Below are 21195 nucleotides of genomic sequence, written 5' to 3' on the forward strand. Positions count from 1 at the left end.
ACCACAATGCATTGCGTTTGAAAAAAGTTTTGTGAAAAATTATGTTTAAATATATTTTTTAACAAACTATCAACGTTTTTATCATCAGAACACAGTGGATTCATAAATGGTCCATGAAAGATTTTAATATTTATTATGTTTTAACTTAGTAAAATTGTGACATCATATTTGCTGTTTAAACATTTTTTTTACTTTTAAAATTACTTTTTACTTTTAAAATCCAGGGCACTAGATAGTTTCGCACTATGTTTCTTTTTTAGTAGTTAGGGATTAGGGAGGGAATTTAGAAATTAATTTGCTTTTCTCTTTTTTTACCCCCATAAGAAATTTTGGCCCAACACCTTTTTCTTTTTTGCTTTTTCCTACTGTGATGTCATCGTTCTTTATTCATAGTCATTGGTTGAATGCTGTAAAGCATTCAACCCTTTGTTTTCCTGTTTCTCTTTATTTATTATTATTATAGTATCTTCCGCCGTTTTTTGGCGTTTAACTACTTCTACAATTTTTAACCTATTTTAACCATTCTACTTTTAAAATGTTCATCTCTTTCATCTTATTTCTGCTATGACTTTTGGTTTTTCAAATCCTTTTACTTTTTAAGATATTCCAGGTTTTCCGGGAATTTTTGCTCCATTGAAATACATGGAGAATTTTTCGTTCAGAAGTTCACAGTTAAACTCCTTCTACAATTTTTCACCTATTTTAACCGTTCAACTATGAAAATGTTCAGCTCTTTCATCTTATTCTAGCTATGACATTTTGGTCCTTCAAATCTTTGAACTTTTCCAGATATTCCCGGATATTCCCAGATTTTCCAATGTTTTTGCTCCATTGGCCACACCTTTGCTTCTTTAAACAATTGTAACTTTAACATTCTTTTGGCTAGAGACACCGTTCAAATATTGAAATGTTCACAAGGTTTTGGACTTCAACATAAGGTTTAAAAATTATTATGGGATGGCAACACCACCTACAGTTTGGCGGCCATTTTGTGCCAAAATGTGAGGCAATTTTAAACTTCTTCAAACTTTCACCTATTTTTACCATTCTACTATTACAATGTTCAACCCTTTCATCTTATTCCTTTCAGCTATGACTTTTGGTCCTTCAAATCTTTGAACTTTTCCAGATATTCCCGGATATTCCCAGATTTTCCAATCTTTTTGCTCCATTGGCCACACCTTTGCTTCTTTAAACAATTGTAACTTTAACATTCTTTTGGCTAGAGACACCGTTCAAATATTGAAATGTTCACAAGGTTTTGGACTTCAACATAAGGTTCAAAATTATTATGGGATGGCAACACCACCTACAGTTTGGCGGCCATTTTGTGCCAAAATGTGAGGCAATTTTAAACTTCTTCAAACTTTCACGTATTTTAATCCTTCTACTATTACAATGTTCAACCCTTTCAGCTTATTCCTTTCAGCTACGACTTTTAGTCTTTCAAATCTTTGAACTTTTCAAGATATTCCAAGATTTTCCAGGATTTTCCAAGATTTTTGCTTCATTTAAATACATGAAGAATCCTTGAAAACCTTTGTTGCTTTCAAGCATTATAACTTTAACATGCTTTCAGCTAGAGGCACCGTTCAAACATTGAAATGCTCACAAGGCTTTGGACTTCAACATACGTTTTGAAATTATTATGGGATGGCAACACAACCTACTGTTTGGTGGGCATTTTGTGCCAAAATGTGAAGCAAATGTTGCAATAAACTTCATCCATGGCTGGAACTGAACATATTGAAATTCACTGGATCTGGACATATAAGGAATGTGGGCGTGGTTAGCAAACAAAGCTCGTTGCTAAGGACGTCCAAAACTTTACTTTTTCCGATTCATCTGAAACCGACATTGATTTGTTCCTCATCTCCAGGCGACCCAAACATAAAATGGTTGCTATGGAGATAAAATCAATAGAAAAGCCGCCATTTTGAAAAGAGTGGATTTTCTATCAACTTAGAACATGTAGCTTTTACCAATATGATACTCTCAAACAATGTGTTTTTTGGAGTCAGTTGATGATGCTGATTCCAATGCTAGTACTTTTAGCCATTTTAGCAACATCTTCAAATTTTCAACAATTCAGCCATTTTTTCAACAATTTCAGCTTTCATGCTTAAGTCCTACAAATTTTGACCTATTTCAGCCATTCTACTATTACAATGTTCAACTTTTTCAGCTTATTCCTGCTAGGACTTTTGCACCTTTAACTGTTCATGGTTCTTCCAGTACAGTTCAGCCATTTCTTCAGCTAATTCAGCTTTCATTCAGCAGTACAGCATTCAACCCTGCATTTTCTTCTGGAAATGCAGCTCCTTCTTTATTCATAGTCATTTATTTTTATTTTTTTATGTTTTTGAGTATGTGGCGGGGGCAACAATCATGCTTAAAGGAAGAACAAAGAATTGCAAAAATAATCTGGCCTTGGCAGTCCAGGACTGCTGTTGGCCAAAATAATAAAAGCAAAAGAGGGAGAAAAAAAAGACTAAACACAGAGGTAAATTTTGGAAATCTGGAACTGAACAAACATTTAAACTATGGAATTTAACCAACTAAGACATGAGAAGCATTGCTTACTTCTAATCCTATACTTTTAAGATGACTCAACAACAAATTGCACACAGTAAACATCAAATATATAGATATATTTTACAGACATTAAATGTTATGTGCTTAAAAAAAATCCAGTGTATCTGGTTGCTCTCAAATAATGGAACATCCCAAGTATATTTCCTTTCCTTTGTTCTCTAGAGCATTGCACTGATATGATTCACGTTTTCATTGAAATATCAAGGTTGTTTAAGGAGATGCTTTGAGACAATGAAGAGTTCATCAAACATGTAAATGCATCTGTGCTCCTCTTTGTCTCCGTATTTTTACAATTTTACACCATTCAGTTTTGCTCATTACAATTTGTTTTTATTCATCTTTTTTTTTCATAGAAAATACCTCTATGGCCACAAAGTCTGCTGCAGTGTGATAAGCTGCAAATGTGGAGACGTGTCTGAAAACCCATTAAGTATTAATAATGCCAAAAAGGTTCCTGTTAATGAAAATTTGTAATTGATCTGAAGAGTCGTATTTGAAATGCGAGATGCCATTGAGACGGCATAAATGTGGGTTTAATGGATACGTCGACAGCGCGGCCGTATTGTTCTTGATAGCAGAAGCTGATGTGAACACTGCGCGCTTGTCATTGTTGCAAAACTATTAATACATCTGTAATTATGATGTGCGAAATGTTGATTTTTCTTTTTTTCCGCTCACTCTTTCTCTGTAGTATTTGATATGCTCAGCACAATGAGGAGATGAATTAGGACTAATAAACAGGTCTCATGATTCTGTCTCTAATTGGAGGATCATTATATCTCTTCCAGAGAGATGCCCAGAGCTAAAGCCTTTAACAGCATGATTTCAAACAGGACACAAAGGCCTTAATGAATACTCCTGTGACTTCACAGTATCTCCTCACAAAGGGAAGCCTGAATTCTGTTTTTATCTCTGACAAAGTTTCTTATAATTGTTAAACTGAGGTACAGCCCTGATCATTGAAAATCATACTAATTATGGTGGCCTTGCTTTATAACTTCAATACTTAAGGAAGCACTTGATAAAGTTGCCGTTGGTTTCCATTTTCTTTTTCACCAGCCTGCCGGAGGTGAATATCGGAAAGAAATCGGATATTACGGGTGACGGGGTTTATTGCTTTGCAAAATTCATGCGTTCGTAGAATGCATTACAGGACAATAAGGGGAAACATGTAGAGCAAATATACCGCATGCTCGCCAAATGTGTTTAAATCTCTTGGTGCCGTTTGTTCCCATCAGCTACACTGATGGGGTCATTAGAGAGCCACTGCGGCTAAGCTTTGCAGCTCTCTCTTCTCTAAATGGCTCTGCAGGATGGTTGAACAACCTTCACATGGTTCTGTGGCCCCACAGCGTTTCACTAACGCTAAAAGGTCGTAGTGGTGGAGATGGGTGACAAAAGCACAACTGTTAAGAAATGCAAATGGGTGTTCTCGTGCTGTTTTTTTTTTTGTCTTCACACTCCTACATTCATTTTAGTTTGCTTTAAGTTTTTTACTGATGCTGCATTGACCACAACATTTGGGACGCCTCTATGCAGCACTTATTGCCTTAGTCACAGCTGTCCTTACAGATGGGTAAGGGCTGTCTGTGTCATGGTGCCTCGGTCTGACTCCTCCCCCTCCCAGCTCTGCTCTGCTCCTGACTCTCAGCTGCATCCTATCTTCTCATCAAGCCTCTGCTCTTCATAAGGAGACCCAGCTCCAGCATTCATCGCCAGTCCGTTAACCCTGATGGTGCTTAGTCACGTTGTGATTCACGTCTGGCTCCCTTAGTCTTGTGCCTCGCTAATTGAACCTTGTTTCCTCTGCCTCAGGTTAATCTCAAGCCACGTGAGTCCTGAGTCTACACCACCTCGAGCAGCAGCTGTCTCTATCTCCAGGCTGACGCCTTCCTTCCTCAAGATCCACAGTCTCAGCGCTCCGCAAGAACTCCAGCCACGCCACTCGCCAAGAACTCCAGCCTCGACTCCCTCAAGAGCCTATGCCACGCTCCTCGTCAGTTACACCAGCCACCCTCCACATCTACTGTCACGTCTGCTCACTGCCCTGTCTGGATCAGTAAAATAAATCCTTCTTACCAACCTTTTACCTGTTTTTCCTTCTGGGTTCCAGCACTTGGGTCCGCTTCGTGTTCTGATCATGACAGAACGGACTGGCCACCACCCCGACCCAGCTGACCCAGAAGGACTCCGTCTGGCAGTTCAACAGCAGGGCATCATGCTTGGACGTCAAGCCGACACATTGAACCAAATGGCCTCCGCCCAGCAGGATTTATTTCGGCGTCTGGATAGCATGACACAGACTCTGTTGGAATTGACTAGACAACAATCCAGCTCCGCAGCCCCAGCACCACTTCCGTCTCCCAGCGACCTAACTGCTTCCGTTTCTGCCTCGGCCCCGGAAAACTACCGATTACAGCCTGAGCCGTTCCATGGTGATGTAGAGGCATGCGGGGGTTTCTTATTGCAGTGTCAACTCCTCTTCCAGCAGGCCCCCCGTTTCTACCACTCGGACCACTGCAAAATTACGCTCATTGTCAATGCCCTCAGGAGTAAAGCGCTGCAGTGGGCCCAAGCCTTCCTGGCGGCCAATCCCATCTCCCACCTCCCCTTCGAAAGATTCATTGGTGAGTTTCGACTCGTTTTTGATCAGCCTAGAAAGCAGGAAGAAGCCACCAGACGTTTGCTGAGCCTCAAGCAACGCAATCGATCTGTCAGCGACCATGTGATTGATTTCCGGATCCTAGCAGTGGAGGCTGGATGGTCTGACCCGGCGCTCAGAGGCATTTTTTATCAGTCCTTAAATGAAAACATAAAAGATCACTTGTGCTCACAGCCTGAAGCTTCATCATTTGAAGAACTAGTTTCCGCCGCTTTACGTTCCGACACCCGTCTCAGAGAACGTAATCATGAACGTAACTCCTTACCTCGTAAACAGCCATCCGCTAATCTGTCTCCGTTCCCAGTCCACCTGGCTGATTTTTCTCCACTCAGACCACGCGAACCCCCAGTGGAGCCTATGCAGGTCGGCCATTCCAAGCTGTCTGCTGAAGAGCGGCAGAAGCGTAGAGATGAGGGGTTGTGTTTCTACTGCGGTAATCACGGCCATCAGGTTTCCCAGTGTCCGCTCCGTTAAAACTCCCGAACCCCCCGCTAGATGACAGGCCGCGGGCGGGTAAGTTTGTCGCTCCCACTTCTAAGGATTTTTTTTACATCTCTGTCAAGTTATGTTTTGGAACCGTTGTTACTGAAACTCATGCTCTGGTTGATTCGGGGGCCGAACAAAGCCTTATTGATCTTGATTTGGTTAAATCCCTCTCGTTGCCCACGGAGCCCTTAGACACCCCCATAAAAGCTGCCGGTTTGGGGGGTCAACATCTCTCGTTTATTACCCATCGTACTAAGCCTCTTCAGCTCATTTCATCTGGTAATCACCACGAGTACATCCAATTTTTTGTTACTCATGCTCCGCAAAATCCTGTAGTATTAGGCTACTCCTGGCTTAAAACCCACAATCCCCAGTTTGACTGGGTGCACCAGCGCGTTATAACTTGGAGTGCTTTTTGTCTTGCTAACTGCCTCCAGTCCGCTATACCTGCTATGCGGCCCGCTGCCACCATAAATTCGGAAAACATTGACCTCACGTCAGTACCCGCCTGTTATCATGATTTCAAAGCGGTCTTTAGCAAGTCTAAGGCTAATTCCCTGCCACCTCATAGGCCTTATGATTGCGCCATAGAACTCCTCCAAGGGGCTACCTTGCCCAAAGGTCATCTGTTCAACCTGTCAGGTCCCGAGAAAGCTGCCATGGAGTCTTACATCCATGAGGCACTTTCGTTCGGTCACATTCGCCCGTCTTCCTCTCCGGTTGGTGCAGGTTTTTTCTTCGTTGAGAAAAAGGACAAAACTTTACGACCTTGTATCGATTATCGTGAGCTCAACCAAATTACTATCAAAGATAAATACTCTCTCCCTCTTATTAGTTCTGTGTTCGACTCTGTTCAAGGTGCTCACATTTTCTCCAAACTCGACCTTCGCAACGCCTACCACCTAGTCCGCATGAAGGAGGGCGACGAGTGGAAGACCGCATTTAACACTCCTCTGGGCCACTACGAATACCTGGTCATGCCCTTCGGCCTCACTAACGCCCCCGCGGTTTTCCAGAGGCTCGTCAACGACGTCCTCCGGGATTTCATTAACCGGTTCGTCTTCGTTTATCTCGACGATATTTTGATTTTCTCTCAGGACCCCGTTCAGCATGAAAACCACGTTCGCAAAGTCCTTTCTCGACTCCTTGAAAACCAGCTTTTTGTTAAGGCTGAGAAATGTCAGTTCCATGCCTCCTCTATCCAGTTCCTCGGGTATATTCTTGAGTCAGGCAGTATCCGTCCAGACCCAGCTAAACTCGAAGCAGTCTCTCAGTGGGAACCTCCTGAAACCCGCAAAAAGTTGCAACAATTTCTGGGTTTTGCCAACTTTTATCGCAGATTCATAAGAAACTACAGCAGCATTGCGGCACCCCTCACTCAATTAACCTCCATCTCCAAGCCCTATAAATGGAATTCTGAGGCCCAGACCGCTTTTGACTCTCTCAAGTCTCTGTTTGTCACGGCTCCTATTCTCATCCAACCTGACCCCTCAAGGCAATTTATTGTTGAGGTTGATGCTTCGGACACTGGTGTTGGTGCGGTTCTCTCACAAAGAGAAAACACTTCAGGAAAACTCAAACCCTGCGCCTTCTTCTCCCGGAAACTTTCTCCAGCAGAACGTAACTACGACGTAGGAAATCGCGAGCTGCTGGCCATAAAGTTGGCGCTGGAGGAGTGGCGTCATTGGCTGGAGGGAGCTAGCCAACCTTTCATTGTGTGGACCGATCATAAAAACCTGGCCTACTTAAGATCTGCCAAGAGGTTAAATTCTCGTCAAGCTCGGTGGTGTCTATTCTTTGACAGGTTCAATTTTACTATTACTTACAGACCAGGCAGCCGAAACACCAAACCTGATGCGCTTTCCCGGAGATTCAGCCCTGACAATGCCTCTGCTGCTACCATGATCATCCCTCCTACCTGCATCGTGGGGAATCTTATTTGGGACATTGAGAACCGCGTCATGAATGCCCAAGGTGAGGAGCCTAACCATGATCCCTGTCCTGACGGTGTCCTCTACGTTCCCACCTCTCTCAGATCCGACGTTCTCTCCTGGGGTCACAACTCTCGTATTGCCTGCCATGGAGGGGTTTTCCGCACACTCAATCTAATCCGGAAAAGGTTCTGCTGGCCCAACATGGAGAGGGATGTGCGTGAGTACGTTGCCGCTTGCACCACTTGTGCTAGGTCCAAATCATCTAACTCGCCTCCTTCAGGCCTACTTCACCCATTGCCCACTCCTCACAGACCCTGGTCCCACATTGCTGTGGATTTTGTTACCGGTTTGCCCCCCTCTCTAGGCAATACAGTTATTTTTACTATCATCGATCGGTTCTCTAAAGCAGCTCAGTTTGTGCCACTTCCCCAGCTACCTACCGCCACCGAGACCGCTGACATCCTAGTACACCATGTTTTTCGTCACCATGGGATACCCGCCAACATCGTCTCCGACAGGGGCCCTCAGTTCATATCCCAAGTTTGGAAGGCTTTCTGTTCAGCTCTGGGCGCCACAGTCAGCCTTACCTCCGGTTACCACCCCCAATCTAATGGCCAAGCGGAACGGGCAAATCAGGAGCTTGAGGCGGCTCTTCGCTGCCTGGCAGCTCAGAATCCTGCCGACTGGGCCAAGTATCTAGTTTGGATTGAATATGCTCATAACTCCCACACTTCATCTGCCACGGGGATCTCCCCTTTTGAAGCCTCTCTTGGTTACTCTCCGCCTCTGTTCCCTTCTCAAGAGCTGGATTTGGCAGTGCCCTCGGTGCAACACCATCTCCAGCGCTGCCAACGCGTGTGGACCCAGACCAGGGCTGCTCTAATTCGTACTAAGGAGAGCAACTGCCGTGCTGCCAATCGCCACAGGGTTGTGGGGCCCACATATCAGGTTGGACAGAAGGTGTGGCTTTCCTCTAAGAACATTCCTCTACAGTCTACTTCTCGCAAGCTGGCTCCCAGGTTTATTGGTCCTTACGTCATCGACCGCATCATCAATCCTTCCTGCGTCCGTCTTCGCCTCCCTGCGGCCCTCAAGGTACACCCCACATTCCATGTTTCTCATCTTAAGCCTGTTCTGGACAGCCCTTTGTGCCCGCCGTCCGTCTCCCCTCCACCCACCCGTATCATTGATGGCGCTCCGGCGTTCGATGTGTCTCGCATCTTGGATGTTCGTCGTCGTGGCCGTGGTCGCCAGTATCTGGTGGATTGGGAAGGGTACGGTCCTGAGGAACGCTCCTGGGTCTCCCGTTCCCTCATCCTCGACCCTTCCCTCATCGCGGACTTCTACCGTGCCCACCCTGATCGGCGTCCGGGACCGCCTGGAGGCGGTCGTTGAGGGGGGGGTACTATCATGGTGCCTCGGTCTGACTCCTCCCCCTCCCAGCTCTGCTCTGCTCCTGACTCTCAGCTGCATCCTATCTTCTCATCAAGCCTCTGCTCTTCATAAGGAGACCCAGCTCCAGCATTCATCGCCAGTCCGTTAACCCTGATGGTGCTTAGTCACGTTGTGATTCACGTCTGGCTCCCTTAGTCTTGTGCCTCGCTAATTGAACCTTGTTTCCTCTGCCTCAGGTTAATCTCAAGCCACGTGAGTCCTGAGTCTACATCACCTCGAGCAGCAGCTGTCTCTATCTCCAGGCTGACGCCTTCCTTCCTCAAGATCCACAGTCTCAGCGCTCCGCAAGAACTCCAGCCACGCCACTCGTCAAGAGCTCCAAGCACGCCACTCGCCAAGAACTCCAGCCTCGACTCCCTCAAGAGCCTATGCCATGCTCCTCGTCAGTTACACCAGCCACCCTCCACATCTACTGTCACGTCTGCTCACTGCCCTGTCTGGATCAGTAAAATAAATCCTTCTTACCAACCTTTTACCTGTTTTTCCTTCTGGGTTCCAGCACTTGGGTCCGCTTCGTGTTCTGATCATGACAGTCTGTGGTTAAAAAAACGAGGAAATATTGTGTGCATGGAACTCGCAGGTGGGGTTGAGCAAAAAGGTTTATGCACATTTTTGTACAGGCCTGCTGCAGGCGACAGGCTGTAGTGAACTTTTAAACAACGCGCTCTGTGCTTGCAAACTTACTGTTAGATTGTGTGGGTGTCATTTGGGCACATTCGTATCACATGCACACCTTGTGCTTGCAGCATTGCGAATGCAAGTGGTCTGTAAGTAGCCATTGTGGGCATCGTACTAACGACTAGAGTGTGGCGTAGGGGCGTTGTATGATATATTCCCTCGTACATCAGAAGTGCCTGACATACCACATGCAGGACATTGGTATGTTACATTTTCATGACGTCCCCATACAAGTCGTGCAAAGACAAACCTGCGCTCATCTTGGGGGTGGATTTAGTGCAGAGGTAGAGCGGTCAACAGAGGTAGAGCAGGTCAACCTCTGATGGCAGATTGCAAAATTTGGTTCCTAGGTGCCCATGTGTCGAAGTGTCCATGGGCAAGACACTGAACCCCACATTGTTCCCTGTGGTTAAGTTGTGTTGGCTTCCCGTCTGGCCTTCGCAGATTCGGATGGTTCAGGACGTACAAAAATGAAATGTGCAGTTGGGAAATGAAAAGACACACAAGAGTCTGCATGAATTTTCCGACCTTTTGCAAAAGGGGAGAGGTGGAGAAACACGATCTGTTAGGCTCTGTGGCTGTCCGCTCTCTCTGTCCTCCATGCAAAAAGACTTTTTTATTATTCAGTGAAGGAAGATAAAAACATACAAAATACTTCATTAGAATGGTGTGTTTTTGTCTAGTTTGCATTGCAGGTGTCGTGGCTCCATAAGCACTCCAGTACAGAAAGAAAACAGAGACCAAAAGTCAAAAACAGGCCTACTGGTGACCTTGGCACATATTATCTGTTACTGAGGGCAGGAATCAAGCATATTTCTGTAACACAATATACATGCATGTATAAAATCCATTAAATGCATTATAACAAGAACATAGAAAATATAATAGAACCCCTGTAATGCATAATGAAAAGATCATAGAAAATATTATGGAACCCCTGTTCACCTCAACAGTTGGCGCCAGTGTTCAGCAGCAGAGCCACCATTAGTGTGTAAAAGTGTGTGCATGGGTGAGTGGGACTGTGACAGTAAAGTGCATTGGGCCTTCTGAGAAGGTAGTGAAGGTAGTGCTACATAATCATACGCTATTGACCATTTACCCCAAGATGCGTCTGCATCTGTCTACGACCCTCTATAGCCCGAAACCTGCAGCCCGCATATGGGTCAACTCCTGAACTGGTGCATGTGACTCATGGTGCATAAGGAGAGGCTCCTTTAACATGATCACCCCCCCAACAGCTGCAAAAGCAAAAGTGCTGAAATCATCGAAACGCCGAGCAGAGGGAACTGACGGCTTTTGCATATCACACCTCCTCTATGGCTTTAAGGCAGAGGGTGAACGAGGTCAGCTCAATATGCATATGATTTTGGGGTTACATCTGAAGTTTGGGTTTTAAGCTTCTTGATGAAAGACAGCCATGAATAAATGTAATCTTTTCTCTCACATTTGGTCATTTGCTGAGATCATGGAAAAAAGTCTTGGGATGTGCGATGGCTGTTAATATTCTTTATTACTGTTCCTTAAGGTTCATTGTCCTCTTGAAACACTCAGTGAATGTGCAATTTCACTGATTTTATATCTACTTCACAAAGTAGTGGTTTTTGATAGATTTATCCCACAAAAGTTAGATGATTAAAATTTATTGTTGATGTTTTAGACTTTTTTCTTTAATCACAGGTGAATGGAAAAAGTTAAGACCGCACCAGAAATGAACGTATTTGTTGAACAATGAAGAAAACTGAAAAAAAGAGGAGGGCAGACTGTCAAAGGATTGAGCTGCATTCATCTGCTAACCTGTTCAAGGTGCGTCTGGTTGATGTCCTCCTCTTTGGTGGGGAACATATGTCCACAACAGCTGTGCCACCATGAATAGGCAGTGATTGTGTGCGAGCTTGCTGCATTTCTGGGAGCCGCGCCAAGTCTGAGCGGAGCGAACTGTCCCATTTTTGATACGAGTGTTGCACCTGATTTACATGTCTCTTTTTTTTCCCCCTCGCAAATGGCGGACATTCATTGCGGCCAAAATTGCACCTGACTTGAAAGATCGAATTTTTCTCAGAACAAAGATACCGAAGTGGTGATTGTGGGACTTTTCAATGTCTTGTGGGGCATGATTTCAGGAGCTGTGTTGCTGCCCCCCTTTCTTTAGTGAAAGAAACTAGTTGTACATATGATAAACACCACGTGGTGCGGATATGATAGACATAAGTGAAGGCCGTGGCAGCTTTTTAGACATTACATAAAAAAAGAAAGATAGGTAAAGCATTGTATTAATATTTTAACATAGAAATGTTGGACTTGTGAAGAGTAGCCCAGATGTTTGGTATTCGACTGATCCATGTGTAACTCCGGTGTCTTCCCAAATCGTTTTTTGACATTTTCTTTCTTCTATTCACAGTAATATCAAGAAGATGACTTTTTTTCCTGTCAGCAATGGTTTCAGACCTTCCAATGCTCTTTCTTTTCAGAATTTTCCCCACTCAAATCAAGTCTGCGTGACTATGTTTAAGTGATGATTATATGAGAACTGGACTTAGTGACTCCTCCCCTCTTACTTTCCAAACAGGAAGTACCCACTGGCTCCAAGAAGCCAAAATGCCATAGGCCTCTATTGAGAAATAAACAGCTATTACTCAGTCATTCTATTTATCAGAATAACCATTCTTGCTCTGCTACCTTTTTTTTGTGTTCTTGATAATCCTATTTTTTTGTGATATTTTTTCTGTAGTACAAGCTGTTCAAGTTAGAAACTGACCAATCAGATGCCTCAATAAAAGTAATCTCATGTTAAACATTTCAAAGGTAGGGGTGTCTTCCAACAAGCTCATTCCTTAATGGTGAGAGTAGTTGCCAAAGGGATTTTGACTCTGACCAAACACTGCTTATTGACGTCCGCTTCCAACATAGCAGCATCCAAATTGAGAAAAAATAGTGACTGAATTGACTGCATTTACAATGGGGCTCATTTTCTATGGATGATGTCACACTCACTCAGTCCAGTTCTCATATTCTGTGAATGGTGACTATCACAATAGAAAAACAACCTTAAAGTCTCTAATCACAATGTAAGTTTGTGATTATAGAAAACAATGTGCAGGCTGGGTGGAACACTGTCTGAACCCATTTGGGATGTAAATCGTTGTCATTAGTTTCAAGTTAAGTCTTTGCTCTTTTTCTCTTACAGTTTTAATGAGATTAGAATTGTAGCAGAATTATATAGATTTCCCATCTGTTCCTCTGAGTCAAGTATTTACTACCAGGTACCTCTTCAACCATATTGAAAAATAATTATTGGTTTGTCGAACATGATTAAAAAGCAATGTCAGTCTTGAAAATTATTATAATGTGCAATAATGTCCTCATAACACCTTGTATTAATGTAAATTTTCATCAAATGATGAAAAGTATGGTGGCAAACACAAACACGGAGACCCTGAAATAATAATCTCAGTCACTCAGAGTAGAACATCACTTACCTGAAGTGGGTTGGGTGTCTTGACTGGAGTTTAGCCCCCCAACCATCCACACATTTAAGCTCCTGCAATGGACTGATACATAGGGTGAACCAGCCTTCGTGTGACAGTGGCTGGGATAGGCTCCAGCATCATCATGACCCTGGAAAAATATTAAGCGGATATAAAAGATGGATGGAGAATGTCAAAAAATGTACATGTGTTTTGGAAGTAAAATCAGACTTGAGTTGCTAAGAAGTTGTTCCATTTTAAAACCAGCTTCCAGTGGGCTTTTGAAGAACTGCAACATTTGAAACAACCTTTAAAACAAAGTGTGAGACCTTGGTAAAAAACACCTTTTTTTTCCCTGAGCTCACATCATTCCATTTCCATCTAATAAGGCTTGAAAGAAAATAACACATTTGATTGTAAATAAGGTTGGTCCAAACAAAGGTCTATGGGTGTAAAGTCCTGTTTTAATTTCTGATCCATACATTTTTCAATATCTCTCCCTCATCTTAATGATACCTCACATCTTGTTCTTTTTTAAAAATGATTCCCTCCAAGTTAAAGACACTGTCATCAGTCAGGATATTTATGTTCCCTCTCCACAGTGTCCTCTGCCCGTGCGACTTAGACACAGTTTTTCAGGCAGAAACTGTCATGACAGCTCATCATCTTATTGCTGACATATTTAATTCTGGATCAAAGTAACAGACTAACTTCCACTGAAGCCATGCTGCTTCCAGGATAATGGATTTATCACAGAAGTCAATGTAAAGCAGAAAAGTGAAAATAACAACAACAAAAACACATGTTTGATTAAAAAAAACTATAGAATTGTCTCAAAAATGATTTTATACTTTAGGTTAAGTAACTGACTGGTACATTTTGTTATTAAGGTGCATAATAAAATTACAACAAACCAACAATTTGGCTGTAACACAAATAAGATCTATTTAAGAAAAGGCTTTCATTGTTTACACAAAAAAGCTCCAGTCACTTGGACCCAGACAGGGGGTTAATCTGTAGTGGTGCTGTAAGTTTTTGGGTTGTATCTTAAAAGGAGCGCAGGCGTGTCTTGCAGCCACCTTGAGGTAGGTTATAAAGGTGAAACGCATGATTGTCGCGCTTGTGGTAAGTTTATCATGTATTTGAAAAGCTAATGTAACTTACACGCACTTATGACGTACAGGTACGATCTCGTTTGGTGCTCTGATGCTGACAGTAGTCATTAGTAAGGTGCACGCACTGGCTCCTCATTGATGGTGCCCAAATGCTGACTGCACAGGGTGTGTATGTGACATATAAGAGCCTGTAAGACGCCCGCAGGACGGCCACAAAAACTGTGCCCTGATTGTTTAATTTCCTAATTTCTAACAGTCAAGCTGCTTGACCGTGTGCACGATGGATGCTCAAGGGGCGTGCAACAGTGAACAGCACTAACGGTCCCCTTCCACAGTCCACAGGGTCGGGGAGGGTTGAAAATCTGAAAAATCGGTATGACATTCCTGCGTATAGCTACTACCCACTAACTTACCCTTATGTGTTATTTAGGTGTTTAGGTGTTGCTACAACCTGTTGCCCACAGCATGCTTGTAGAAAAACATGTGCATGAACATTATCGCTCTATGGGATAACAGAATGGTCTAGGATTATAAAATTTTAAGCAGACCACTGGGGTGTCCTTGTACAGGTTTGCCCATTTTCACCTCCAAACAGCCCGTATCCACCTCTAAGGGCAGTTGTGACTAAGGCGTAAACTGAGGCACCTGTAATCTTCAACTGGAAAGGGCCAGGAAGCAGGTCCTATAAGGGTAACCTGAGGGCAAACATTTAAACGCAGTGGCTAAGAGTTAAAGGTCGTCCCTGTGTGGGATGATGTCACGTAACAGAAAAAACAATAGCCGTCTGCATTATTTGTCTGTCCTATCGCCACCCTACATCCCACCACCAACAAGGTCAACAGAAGAGCTCCAAATGGGATCCCAAAATAACAACCGCAGCAACCAACAACTGACCCACACTCCCCCACCCCAACCCCACCTTCTCTGTAAAAACACAATCACACAATCAAAGCCCCGCCGCCTTTGCCTCATTGTTTAATTTCTACTGGATATCTTAGATATCTCTACGGCCGTTCTTATCTTTGACCTTCAGCTTGTTGCTTTGTCCTCCTCCCCCCCAACTCCACCTCCACCCAGATACCTGCTCCCACCCTCTACCCCCCCCCCCCCCCCAATTCAGCAATGCACGACCTTCAGAGGGGTGTCATTACTCCCTGACCCATTTGACGATCCCCTCATGTGGAATGTGCATATGCCGAATCGGCGTGGATCTGCACAGTATGGGGTGAGGTGAAGTACTTACAGAAATATGACTTGACAAGCTTTATCAAATGGGGAAAGATGAAGACGAAACAGCTGCTGGTGCTGTCGTAAGCAATCTGGCCGTGATTGAATAAAAGTGTCAGGAAAAGGGCCGCTTGATGGTCTTTTGTTCTCCCCCATCCAGCTTGATGTTAGTTTGAGCTGTCAGGAGGGAATCACAGCTGGGTGATTTATCAATACTTGGAGTGACCTTGTAGCTGCACTTCTGTGTGTACGCATCAATGTGTGTGTACGTGAAGAGGAGCAAGACTGTGTGTTTCACCCAAGTTTGTGTCCGTGTGTGGCTTTCAGAGATTAAAAAAGGCACAAGTTGGAATATTCTGAAAACAGTTGGCACTAATAGACAAAGACTTGGCCTGACTTGAACAAAACTCCATCTCCTGTTAAACACAGTAAGTGGATTGTTCTGCCAACACGATAAAGGTATTTTTCCCAACATCACAGCATTCAAAGCATCAGCAGCACACGTTGGAGGGAGGATACAAGTCCCTTTGAACTAAATTTGCTTTTGAATTTGCTCCTGTTTTGACTCAACTTTTATTTTTGCCCAACCCGTCCACACCAGTCCCCCCCCCACCATCACCACCAGAATACTTTCTTTGAGACGTGCTTGGACAGCCTGTTTTCACAGCAGCCATTGACTGTCTCTGTTGTGATTAAGCAGATGTTTTATTGCGGACTGGAACAGTCATTACTGCCATAAACCCATCTGTGGAATTGCTTTTTATGCAAATTTACAAAGCATCTGCATAAATAAAGTTCTAATTAATACCTTTCTGCAAACCTCTGCGCTCTTTGATTCCTAAGTGTTCTTAATTGTGTACAAGCAGGTAGAAAGTATAAATCGATGCTCGCAGCAACAAGGTTTTGCTCTTTTTTGTGTGTTTTTATGATTCCTTTGGTAGATTTTCTTTTATCTTTATTTCAGATTAATGGGATTTTCAAAACTCACTGCTGAATTGTTATTTAAAAATGCACAGTGCATTTCAATTTGGACTATAAGAGGGTATTGATGCTTTTTAAAAAAAAATTAAATCAAAAATGAGTTCAAAGCTATTTCGATCAAGGGTTACACTCGTGGAGTTGCAGTGAGAAGCATTTCTCAGCTCCTGGTGTAGGTTACAAGGGAAATAAAACAAAATCTGCTGCTGCCGGTTGATTGAGAACTACTGAAGAGTAAAGTTTCCCCGAGAACATTAGGGCTGCTTTATAGATCCCTTTGTTGTGAAGGTGCCAATGGAAGTTCATTAATTTCCCCAGGTTCTAAATGGGGAGTGTTGAACATGTGGCAAGAGTTGTCTTGGTGAGCTGCACTTTTGTGGCTAATGCCTTACTAGTTATTTGTAAAAGGGTTCCTTTAACCAAGTAATTGCGTGAATTGTATTGTTTTTATATTGTCATACCTGATTTGGTTTGTTTTGAACTGATTCAATTCCAAATCAAGTCGGATATCTTTGGTGAAAAAGTCAAGTCATCTTTTGTGTCTTTTATTGTAATTTTTGTAGTCAAGTCTCAAGTCTTAAAACATTTTGTAAAAACAAACATTTCACTGTCATAAGTTGCTGTTAAACCTTAAACACTGGGGCTGTCACCCTCGACAGCAAAATAACACACGCTCTTTGAGCTACTGTACATTTTTAACCATTAACGTAATTTCCAACGGATAAGACAGGTCCCTGATTGGTCGAAGTTTGAATCGGTTTAATGTTTAATGGTCGCATGTTAATATTGACCGAAAATAGTCGTTGAAACTTGCAAAGCTACACATGAACGCCAGAGATCTGGAATCGGACACCAAAAATGCATATTCCATTGGAAGTGGTCACTTGATCGTGGATTGCAGAGGGCGGTGTAAACGTAGTTTTATGTATTTCTGCAGGACAATACAAATCCAGAGCTTACCAACAGAATGACATTGACAAGCCACATTATGTAAAATACCCCTGTGTCCTAACTGTCTCTGTCAAGCTTGACATGAGAAAATCCTCTTGTGCTTAAAACAGTTTAGTTTCACAGTTTTTTTTAATGTTCTGTGGTGAACAAAATATTGGTTTATGGAATATGAAAGACTTAAGAGTCAGATTTAGTCTGATCCGTACTAAAAAAAGCGTAAAATTGCTCATGCATGCAAAAAGCTTGCACGCGCTGTTCGTTTAGAATTTGCCAGTAATTAACTAAGTCTGCTCACAAAGTGAATAAACCCCATGGTGGGTTTCATCCAGTGCTGTTCAAAATCTACTTTTTATTTTATTTTATTTTTTGTACATTGTGTTGCACCAACACTGCATTTAAAAGCATCTTCATGGAAGAAGAAAAAAAATCCACATAAAGCTTATAAAGATTTTATTCCAAATGCAATTACAGGAGGGTTTTTTTTAAACACAAACTACTCCTGAAAGAGTAATACTTGTTGAGAATCAGTATAAATACATTAGTAAGACTTAAACAAAACCTGTGCTCCAGAATGAGATGCAGAAAAAAAAGGGCTTTTCTTTGATGCACAGAAACAGCCCCCACATACAAACAGACCGTTGTTTGTGCTTCTCTCTCATCAGCTATTGAGATGTAGCAACTTTTAGCATAATGAATTTAGCAGGGATGTCTTCTCTACACAGCCCATCAGGCCTGCCATCTACCAGATTAAATTACGTCCGTGAGCATTAAAGCATTGAAGCTGTATTTGGGCAGCCGGCATGCATCCATTTGCAAAATTCTATATAACAAAATTAAAAACATGGACACCTATGGAAAATGCCTTGGCACTCGCACTTAAAGCCAAGCTTTCCAAACAGACTGCTGACTGATGCATTTCTAATCATTTCTGTGATCAATGTTAGCCACCGCGCAATGAGATTAATCAGCCATATGCAAAGCTGGGATCACCTTGAACAAGGCAAAAGCACAGGAAGAAAAAAACAGAAGAGAAAAAAAAACAGGCACTGAAAGAAAGTGTCTTTCCATTATGTGTGATGAGCGCACCATACGGATTCTAACCCGAACACCTGCATTATTCACATTTTTCATGTTGCGTGTTGCAACGGTACACGGTTCCCTCAGCTGCGCTTTGGCATGTTTACGCGGCCATCTCGCTGCTGAATAGCTGCCTGATTATTCCGAATCGAAGCGAATATTCAAACAAGGCCAATAATGCATTCTTCCATATGATTCTCCTGAGCTGGGACAGCTGCTCAGCAGCTTTCAGTGTCATGTTCAGAAAGGGACACATCTCTGCCTTCAGCTAATAAGCTCGTTTAAAGAGCAGGAAGAGGCTGAATGAAATGAAGCAGTTTCAGTTAAAAGACGGATGCAGGTGGAAAGGAAAGCACACCAATGACTCTGCCGGTCAACCGCAAGGGAAAGTTAAATCCTGACACAAATGAAAGTACAAAAGTTTTAAAGACTTACTGATCATTTTTTGATCTGCTCTAAAAGCGCTCACAGTGGCCTTTTAATAATTATTGCTTTTTTAGCCCCCCTCCCAAAAAAATTATTTTCTAGGACATAGTTTCTGTAGAGCGACAGGAGTTCATTAGAAATTTGTCTCCGAGTTGTGGGTGGGACCATCGGTGCAGAGCAACCCCGCCCCCCTTTGTGTTGCTGAGAGCCTGGAGCAGGGAGATAAGAAGAAGCTCTTTGTAAAAAAAAGAATATTTTCGTCTTCTCTTGATTCGTCTTCTCTTGATTCACAAGGATTTGAATAAAAAATACTCAGGAAATTAATTTTAGGCTTAATTTTCTTTATACATGTCCTACATGAGAAAAACGCAACAAGAACATGTTAAAAAACACCAAAAAACAAAACTTTCATCATGTTTTCCAAGCGCTCAAGAAATCTCTAAATGCATCATGTGTATGAGGCAAACTTTAAACAAGTTTACTGTAATTCAAGTTTTTTTTTCTTTTAACACAGACAAAAATCTGAACAAAAAGTAGCCACCAAAATTAAATCCATCTCACCATATGAGACTACAGAATCTTATATCATATGAGAGTACAGAATGGTAAATATCGGAACCCTACCAATAAAACTACTTTATTGTCGTTGGCATTTGGCCACTTCATGCATCTACCATTATTTGCTCACACTGACTCTAATGTTGTTCACCTTTTGGCATATCCTGTCAGGAGTTGCTATGGCACAGGTGGTTTGGCAGAGATGTTTACATCCCTGTATTTTATCCCGGCTGGGGACCGGCACAGGGAGACCCAGACTGGGGCCCCCCCTATGGCTACATAGTTAAGCAGTAGCAGGAAGGATCTTGCCCAAGGACCCACACTGGATGAAGCCCATCAAAAAAATGGTTTGAGTAGTGCAGCAGCAAACACAAATGTGCCATTAGCAGGTCGCGAGGGACGATCAAAAAGCAAAAATACAAAAGAGAAACTGAACAACAACCTGACCCATAATCTGAAAGAAAATAAAAAAGTTCACAAGACATGCAATGTGACAGGGAGCAACTGAAAACGGAAGGGCATGGAGGTCATCAAAGCTGTAGAAAAACCTCAACCAACGGTGAAGATGGGTGGCCAAGCAGAACACTACTGAAGAAAACAAACAATGACACAAACATTCTCAAAATAATGTACTAAAATGTGTTTTTTCTTATAGCTGCTCTCCATGATATCTCACCAGTGCAAAAAGCCCTGGCTGTACCTGGTCTCTTGGACTTGCATTCATGGGGGGGCGTGCTGAGTCTACATTTCTATGGCAACCACTCTCGCCAATCACGAGTGAGCTTTTTGGATGTCCTGACCCATACCGCTTGAAAGTGGGCTCAGGAGAATCTGTCAACCTAACATTTCTAATGTTCAACGTGAGACCTCGTGCTTTTATCGAGGCATTTGATTCGTCAGTTTGTAACTTTTCAAAAAAGAAAAAAACAGCAAGAAAATGTCAAAGAGGAAAATAGGATTCAGAAACAAGGTTGACAACAATCAAAAGCACAGACTTTTTCTTTAAGTGAAGTGAAGACAATTTAGGCTTTGAAGAGTTTGTCTAAAAGACAATCTACCAAATAAATAAAACAACAATTGGTAGAATTATCATAAAACTTTATGATCACTGGCTCCACTTGAAAAACAGTGCTGCCAAACTGCAGCCTTGCATTGAATGTAATCTCTTGAGAGGCACAAAGCCTGCACTCTGTGAGGGTCTATTGCAGAGATTCTCACACTGAAACTGTCAGTGAGGGTTTGTCGCTATGCAGTCATCAAAATTTAACCGATTACAACCAGGTCAGTTCCCACAAACCCGCCCAGTGGCCTGATAAAACTTTAATGACAAGAATTTGTCCGCTGTATCAGACGGAGGGAATTACTGCGGATCAGAGTCTCTTTGTTCGCCTCGCTTTGGCCTCACGCTGATCTGAAGGTGGAGAGTAGTGCTGCCGGGTTGCTGCTTTGTAAAGTTTCAGTCGGTGGATGAATTCTTTCAACCCCCCCTCCTCCTGCCCTCCACCCCAACTCTCCAGAACAACAGCGAGGTTGTCCGTCCAAGGGCGCACCTGTAAGGTCCAGGCCCTCGCCAGACTTACCTCAGTGGC

The sequence above is a fragment of the Oryzias latipes genome, chromosome 21, assembly GCF_002234675.1.
Source record: "Oryzias latipes chromosome 21, ASM223467v1".
In the NCBI taxonomy this organism is placed as follows: Eukaryota; Metazoa; Chordata; class Actinopteri; order Beloniformes; family Adrianichthyidae; genus Oryzias; species Oryzias latipes.